The sequence below is a fragment of the Eupeodes corollae genome, chromosome 3 (genome assembly GCF_945859685.1).
Source record: "Eupeodes corollae chromosome 3, idEupCoro1.1, whole genome shotgun sequence".
Lineage (NCBI taxonomy): Eukaryota > Metazoa > Arthropoda > Insecta > Diptera > Syrphidae > Eupeodes > Eupeodes corollae.
In genome coordinates this window covers 123781706-123790628 of record NC_079149.1, presented here as the reverse complement: position 1 = coordinate 123790628, position 8923 = coordinate 123781706, and the positions used below count along the sequence as shown (strand labels likewise).

General features: G+C 26.8%; 1 protein-coding gene across 13 annotated transcripts in view; it reads left to right on the top strand.

The window, feature by feature from the left end:
• Positions 1-4336: 4336 nt before the first annotated feature.
• The window catches only part of LOC129951482 (multidrug resistance-associated protein 1-like), a 43244-nt gene continuing 38657 nt past the window's right edge, over positions 4337-8923 (top strand). For 7 of the 13 annotated variants that reach the window (XM_056063638.1, XM_056063650.1, XM_056063640.1 and 4 more), the window contains exon 1: positions 4338-4520. The gene's annotated coding sequence lies outside the window, so the exon portion shown is untranslated. Of the gene's footprint in view, positions 4521-8923 lie in introns of all 13 variants that reach the window. The other 6 variants (XM_056063643.1, XM_056063645.1, XM_056063642.1 and 3 more) reach the window with 2 other exon arrangements.

Genomic DNA, 8923 nt, shown 5'->3' with positions numbered 1-8923 from the left:
TTTTAACTTTTTTTTCGGGGGATTTACATTCGTATATAAGTTCTGCTGGACCAACCATACACGCAATGTAAATAATTTTAAGTTTATTTATAAATGTTTATTATATATCTAAGTAGATGCAACTTTATAAACACTAGTTTCCTATATAATTAAGGTGTTGATTGGGCCTGAGGATAAAAACACCTATTTTTTCTTAAATCAAGCTAAATTATCTAGCTTACAGTATTTTTATCTTATTTAAAAATTATAAAATATAAAACCATTTTGTTGTTGTTTTATGTTGACAAATTATGATAATTATTGAACAAAGATTCATATTTTTTTTTTTTTTGAGTGTAAAGTACCTAAATCCATAGAAATTATGAATTATGATGACGTCATATTAAATTTGTTAATATGTTGGAAATAAAAAAAGTACTCAGTAGACTGGAATGATTGCTTTGCGGATGCTTTTAAAATGATTATTTCACAATAATTGTTAATTGAAATTCAGTTAAGTTATCGGCGATAAGAAATATTTGTTTTTTTCACAAAAGGTGTGAAATTTAATAAAAATTCATGTATATCAATTTTTAAGAGTTTTATTTTTTTTAACTCATACACAAGAAGGAATTCCCAAATGGTAATTAAATTGCAGTCAGCGAGAGTCAATTGGAAAATTCTAAATTCTAGAAGAAGTGAGCAATTTTATCGATAGTTTGTGGTCAAACCTTTTATCTTTATTATACAGGTACTAGCAGAGATTTTTATCAATGGAGTATAAAACAAGAATCAAAACTGTTTTCTTAATGAAAATAGATTAGAAACTCAACTAGACTGTTACTCTTAGACGAATATTGCTGTTTATATATTGTTAAGATAAAGTGATTCTCATATAATTTTAAATTAATAAAATTAAAAAGGTAATATAATAAGGATATATACAAATCGATTGATATTCTTTTGGGGCGGGGGTATCCACAGTACTGATACTTTTTTTGTATTATTAACTTTATTATAACTTTTGTCAACAAAAAATTAGTTTTTAACATCTAGTAAAATTTTAAGTGCAATTCAATTGATATTTCTATTTTTACAAAAATACCTTAAAGAACAATAACAAGAATAGGAAGTTTATATAAGTAAATTTTTCTAAAATCTCGAAGATTTCCTTTTTCTCATATTTGTTTGCCAAAACTCTGAAAAAAGTCCTTATCAAGGTCATTAGAATTATATTACAAATCTTAAAAATATAAACTGGTTAAATTATCAACGGGTCGATTTTTGTTTTCAAAAAACAAGGAACTACAAAAATATCTTCTAGTTTCAAAATTGCAAAAATACCAAAGATCACAGAAATATTCACAATAAAAAGAGGACTATTTCCGTAATTTGAAAGCAATGCAAATTTAATTCAACACCTCTAAAATTCTAAAATGCTGACATTTAAAATAATTGAACAAAAATAAAAAAAAAATTAGCAAAGAAGCTAAATTCACATTTCTTACTTTTAAAAGTATATTCGGGACGTTTAACAAACTAGAATGATGATATCAATTGATTTGAGAAAAGGTTAACAACAATATTTTTTATGAGACGGAATAAGTTTACACCCAATCGCGCAATATTTTTAACAATCTTCTGTTAAGGGCTAAACATATTACATTGGAGCAACTTTAAAATTTTAAAGCTTTGTTTCCGTTTAGTTAACATGTTTAAATGGTGAAAGTTCGCAAAAAAATAAAAAAATCACTTTTAAACGGACCTATTATTTGGAGTTTTTTAAAAAATAATGGTACAACCTTCAGAATAGTTTTTTGTGACGAAGAATAACGTTTTTGACATTTATCATTTTATTTATTTGACGTATTTTTTCAAAAAATGAAAACCTATAAAAAAAACTACTAATGTTGGTAAAAAAATAATTTTTCACTTAAATATCTTGAAAACAAATAAATATATTGTAAAATAAACAGTTTAAAAAATTTAAAAAATACAATTTAAAAAAAAATGCTACATTGGTTTTCGACTTAAAATCTTGGGAACAAGAAAATATATTGAATTCAAACTTATTTTATGTAAATGCAAAATATTTGTAAAGTTTTTAGAAAAAATCCAATTAACAACTTTAAAAAATATAAAACAACAATTTACAAAAAGAATAATAAATTAGTAAAAATATGGTTTTCTTCTCAAATATTATGAAAACAAATACTTCAATGTTTTAAGATAAGATAATTTCACAAAACGTTGTTAATTAAACGTTTTTTGTTAATTAATTTTATTTTTGTATGAAAAAAACAGACAGTTGGTTTTTTATAAATAACTAATGAATATCGAAAACAGTATTTTTTGTGAAATAAAAAGAGCTTGAAGACAATATTTTTAATTTTTAAAAGCTTTTTGAGCCATTAGTAAATTTTTACCAACTTTTGTTAAATTTTCTTTTAAGTTATTATTTTTTGTAAAAAAACTGTCAATTCCATTTTTCTCAAAATTTTATTGAATAATGAAAACAATATTTTTTAATAGATAAAGTAGTTTAAAGCCAATATCTTAAAGTTTTGAAAAGATATTTGAGTCGAAAATCAATTTTTACCAACTTTTATTGATTTTGGGTTCTATTTTTTGTAAAAAAAATTGTCAGTTAGATTTGTCTCCAAATTTTTTCCCGAATGTTGAAAACAATATTTTTTATAACCTAAAACTAGCTGGAAGCCATAATCTCAATTTTTTTAAAGATATTTAAGTAGAAAATCGATTTTTAATAACTTTTGTTAAATTTTCTTTCAAGTTTTTATTTTTTGTAAAAAAAAACTGTCAATTAGATTTTTCTTAACATTTTACTCAATATAGACAACAATATTTTTTAAAAGATAAAAGTAGTTTAAAGCCAATATCTTAAAGTTTCGAAAAGATTTTTCAGTCGAAAATGATTTTTTGTTAAAAAAAAACTCTGAATTCGATTTTTCACGAAATTTTTCAGAATGTTGAAAACAATATTTCTTATAAGTTAAAATTAGTTAGAAATTCAATTTTTACCAACTTTGAGTAATGTTCTTTTTAGGTTTTTATTTGTTTTATAAAAAAATTATGTGTTCGATTTTTTTTTAATTGTTTATGGTTAACCAAAATGTTCACTTTTTTTTTAAACTGCTATGGTAAAAAACCGCCAACGCAATTTTCTTGAGAGCCCTTTCTGCGTCTTTCTGCATTATTATCTGTATAACAAAATTTATTTGAGCCGATATCTTTTCTGGTTTTTGAGCTATGGACGACGAAAAAACGACGAACGTACGTACACACGCACGCACAGACATCTTTCTAAAAATCTTTTATTTCGACTCTAGGGACATTGAAACGTCGAGAAATGTCAAAATTTTCAATTTGACAAATCGGACCCATTACAATTACTTCCTATGGGAAGTTCAAGCAATTTAGTTTGTCGTCATTATGCATAATATTAAATTTAATTGACGTCAATAATGTTGGTAAAAATTTATAACTTTTATGTGAAGATAACCATCCGTTGTTTTTTTTTTAATGTCATTTCCACACATTTTGATGTTATTATATCTGCACAGAAATATATTTAAAGTCGAAATATGTAAAGGTTGAGTTTTACAATTTGAAAAAAGTTAACTTAAAAGTATAGACGCTTAGACGTACGTTATCTCAGACAGCTCTCTTAAAACCACAGATTTAAATTACAGGTACCATAAAACTCCAAAAAATGTGAACATTCTAATTTAACAGACTGGATCAATTGCAATAACTTCCAGTTGCAATTTAATAGTGTCACTTAACTGATTTTTAATCTAGTGTCGCTTAACGATTAAAAAGCTATGATAAATCTATTTTTCCAGAAAGAATACCTCAAATGAGTAATTTATTTACTCACTGTACAAGAATTTGCCTATATTTTAATAACAATTCATAAAAAAAACATGAAATACTCAAACAAACAAAAGGTAGGCACCCATAAACATATATAGCTTAGCTAGTATATCAAACAAAAAATCGCAACGTCATTCTTTCCGCTTCAAGCTTCAAAAATATAGTTTTCCAGAGATATTACACAGAAGATAGGAACCATCAAAAAAGCCATAACTCTATCGCTTGTCGACATGTTTTTTTCTTCTTTTTATTGTTTTATTAGTTTCTATAGTAGTGTGTTCACCCCCTCTTAAAGCCCTTAAACAAATAAATGTTATTAAAAAAAAATATATATATTGCCTGCCAATATACACCATACACACTTTGTAAATGCCTCATAGAGAAGCCTCTATAAACTTTTAGATCATTCATAGAAAGTCGACAAGCACTCGATTTTAAGCTCGTTTACTATTCTTCAGTTTCAGTTGAATTCAGTTGGTTTTTGGAAACCGATCGTGGCGGATGGTTTTATTTCTACTTCTCGTAAATCCTACAAAGATACACCTCTTACAGTTAAAAGAGAGGATTTGAAAGCTTTTTTTTCAAATAAATACATTTTTGCCAAACTCTTTGAAAAAAGAGAACAAGCAATTACAAAACACCAAGTAAGTGCGTGCAAAATATAAAATATTCAAAAACAAAATAAAAATAAGAAAACAAAAACCTCCCGAAAATAAAAACAAGTGTTTTGAGTTGCCTTAACCTATTTTAAGTTCAAAGAAAGTGTGACCTTTGACCACATATGCAAAAAGTCTAACATCTTAAACTTGTTGAAAATTTGGCAAAAAGAGAGAAAAAAATGATGAAGCGGTGAAGTGATTTTTTGAACTTTAAGAGAAATAATTCTTCAGTTTGGTGTTAGTTTTTTAAGTTAAATAATATTCTAATACCGACATTTCTCCCTGAGCTGATTTTTCTAAGCAACCATAACCAGTGTTCTCTTTTGGTTATCTTTTTTAATTTAAAATGATATAATTATCAGATTAAATACGGTTAATCTAAACTAATTTATTTACCTACAAAATTAATTTAAATATTATTTAGGTTGGGTGTGTTTTTGCAAATTGTTTATCTGTTTAATGATAATTTTACTTCAATAAAACGCGTATGGTATGTGTACGTATATGATGTGTGGTGAAATTGTTAATTACATCAAAGGAATATATTATTATACACATGTTTTCACTATGAGTGAATAATTAAATCACTATCTAGATACGTACATAAATGTATCTCTATCTAAGCACAATTATTAAAAGATAAGAGTGTATATTATTTATGAAGTAAATAATAAAGTTTTAACATTGTTTTATTTAACTTCCCTTAAAAGTTAATGATGAAAAATGACAAATTGTGAAATGTGATTACTGATTACATTTTGTGCAGTTCGAATTAATTTTAAAGCTACAATAAAATAAAAAATAATAATCTATTATTATTTTCTGATAAAGTAGCTCCCCCCATTCAGTTGTAGATATTATTTTGTGATAATAAAATGTAATTTGTTTTTGTTTTAAACAATTTAACCTTAGTGCCAAAGATAATAATTACTGTTGCTTCCGGTTTAAGTAGTTGAAAAGGTTTATTGTTTGTGGTTTGTTTCTATAATCTTGTACCTATTATTTATTAAAACATGCATCAATTATTTTGGTAAGCTGTATTATTTATTTATTTATTTATTTAATATCAATGCCGGTTGCATGTTTCTTGGAGTATTCATATCTACAGGGTCTACAATTTGAAGAAAAGAAATGTAATACTGAAGATACCTCCTCGCATTTGGCAAATATTTATTTAAGATAGGAATAACAACAACTGCCACTTAAAGCTGGCTACAATATGACTATATGTTGGGGGAAGGTGCATTCGAGTAGGTTTTGACTACGATTAAGATACGATGACTAGGTATATTATTTAATAGAAAGTTCAATGTGTTATGAGATGTCTTCATCGAAATGAGGTTTATTAACTGATGCCAAATAATATAAGAAGTTTTAGAAAATTATTATAATATTGTGGCGCAACTATTTGAATCATTTGAATTTTGTTGAATCATAAAACAAATATTTTAAAATAATATTTGAGAAATTTTGTATACTTTATGTCTTTAACGATTTCATTATTTTAAAACCTGTTTCAAATATATTCAAGAACAAGTGTAGATTTGAGGAAGACTTAAAAAACATCCCACGGTTAAAAAACAAAATCAGTATTTTGTCTGTCGATAAGCGTTCGGGCTATTTATAGAAATAAAACAAACAAAAACTTTTAAGTTTTATCAAAAAAGAGTGTGGGATAAGTCCATTCTGATTATTTCCCATTGTTGGTCTTCAAAAATTACACCTGAAATTTTGTTTATAATAAGACTTATACTTTCATAAGTTTGTAGCACCTACGACCAATTCCAAAAAAATTCTAAAATCAATTTCAAACTCGATCTAATAACTCTTGGTTAACCTTTAAAACTTTATTTAAAATATATTTAGAATTCGTGTATTTCTTCAAATCTTTTCATTTCTGTAGAACTCAGTTTAAATCATTTTTGAGTTCTAGGATCTTTAGATCTCAGTTGAATGAAACGAGTTTCTTTCTTATATTTCATTTAAGATTGGTGTTATTTGAAATTAATCTTTTTTGATACATGTACACATGCATATCGTAATTGCACTGAATATCTTTACTGCCTCTTGCGAGGAATTGACAAATTCTCCAAGAGCAATTCTTGTCATGAAAAGTGCTTTCTCAAATATGCCGTTCGGATTCGGCTTAAGACTGTAGGTCCCTTCCATCCCTGACAACAGTACTCGAACACAGTAATGGTTGAAAGTTGTCAATCACTAGGCCCTAGTTCTCAAACGAACTGTTTCGCCACCCAATTTATTTATTTATTTAAAATGGTAGAACAACTTTTAAATCACCGGAAAAATTAACAAAAAACCATTGAATAAAATATATATTTTTTTTAAAATTTGAGTTGTGAACTTCATCATCTAACGAATTTTACAGTTTACATCATTGATTTACTTTAAAAAAATTGCACAGGAAATGATAAAGGCAACGGAAAATACGAAAGAAGTAAAATGATTCAAATTTAATTTATTCAATTAAAAATATAAAAACTGTCAAATCGATCGGTGTTAATCATTTGGTCAATTAATCTTCCGTACCGCAAACTGTAAATCACACAAAAAGATACTAAATAAATAATAAAACATTTCAGTGTCACTACTTGTCACTATATCAGGCCTATTCTGCTATTTATCGGGGGGAATTTTACTTGAATTATCACAAATCATTATTCTGCTATTCATTCGAAGTGAATCTGTGTATGTCGGTAACGTCGGTAATACTGCGCGGTATTCTTCTATTCACGTGAAAGCATTCATTCTATACAATAATTTTTCATTTGAAGCCTGGTTCTAATTTATTGTTAAATTTAGAATTTTTGTTTTATAAATAAAAGAATAATTACGTTTTAGGGGAAGGAAGACATTTTTTAACATTTCTCCTAAGCTCTCTGCTTTAGGCTTCTCTCATTCCTCTGCTTACGATTGGAATAAAAAGTCCAATACTGCCCATTTCCAAAAATTACACAAATATTCTGTTTAGGTGGATTGATTAAACTTAATTTTTGTATGAATCAAAACAATTTATCCAACATTTTCAAGATTTTTACATGAACAGCTGATTATTTAAATGTCAAATTCGTTTGGGATAATGTAGTTCACCCGATAGATAGCTGAATGCAAAGGCAGTGTGAAAGGAATGGAATGGGTGAATCGAATATACAATCCACGTGAATAGCAGGGCTGTGTACTTTTTTTTTTAAATTATTTATGATTTTTTTGACAAAAAAATAATTACTAAAATGTTACGGATGGATTTGTTTGTTTTGTTGGAGTGTTATTAAATAAATCAAATGTATTATGGGAATTTGCATTAAAAACTCAATTTTGTGATTCAAATGCAGCTTAAGAAATATCACTTAAAAATTTTACACAAGGCATTGTACGTACTTTTATTATTTTATTGATAATTTGGAATACATTTTCACTTTTGACGTTAAAATATTTTAAAACAATGTTTTTATAATAGTTTTTAAATTGTTACTGTAATCATAAGCATGAAAATTCCTATTAGGTGGCGCAACAGTCCATTGAGACTTAGGGCCTAGTCACTTACAACTCTCAACCATTGCTGTGTGCTAGTAATGTTGTCAGAGATGGAGGGAACCTACAGTTTTAAGCCGAATCCGAACGGCTAATTTGAGAAAGTACTTACCATGACAAGAATTACTATTGGAGAATTACGAAAGAGGTGGTACCCGTGAAAAAAACGTATAGAAGGCACAGGCAGGGATTGAACCCAAGACCTCTAATAATAAACTTTTTTAGATTTAAAGTATTTTGACACTTTTTGACGGCTTCAAACTTCTATCTTATTCTAGTGGTATGCTCTATTTTAAACAATTGTTAACGTTCGTTGGTCTGCATTCTTCTATTCTGTTTTGTGAAGTGAACGATTTTATTTATCGAACGCGATGTTTCGTTCAGTTAAAATATCATGTTTCTTTCCAAGGAAAAATTAACTTATTGTTCATCCTTTTTTTGGGGAAATGGGACTTCATAAAACAATAAACATTAAAATTAATTCTTATTCTTAGTTTATTTATTTTGAAACATGTCGTTTTTGTTTGTTTACGATTCAAGTACTAGCTTGCCTCTATCTCCTGAACTATATAACTAAATGGATTAAATATTAACATGCGAATAACTTTTAAATAATGGAACAGTTAGGGAAATTTAGACAAGATATATTTGGAGCGAATTTTGTGTAGGAGTTAAAATCAATCTAAAGCAAGTTGTTAAATCTTCATAAAAATCAGTTTGGTTTTTGTATTATCTTCAATAAAAAGAAAACAATTCTTTTAACTATACATCGGGTATTTTTTAAGATATAATAATAATAGAAGACATACATGTTTTTGACAATTATTCTTATAATCTCG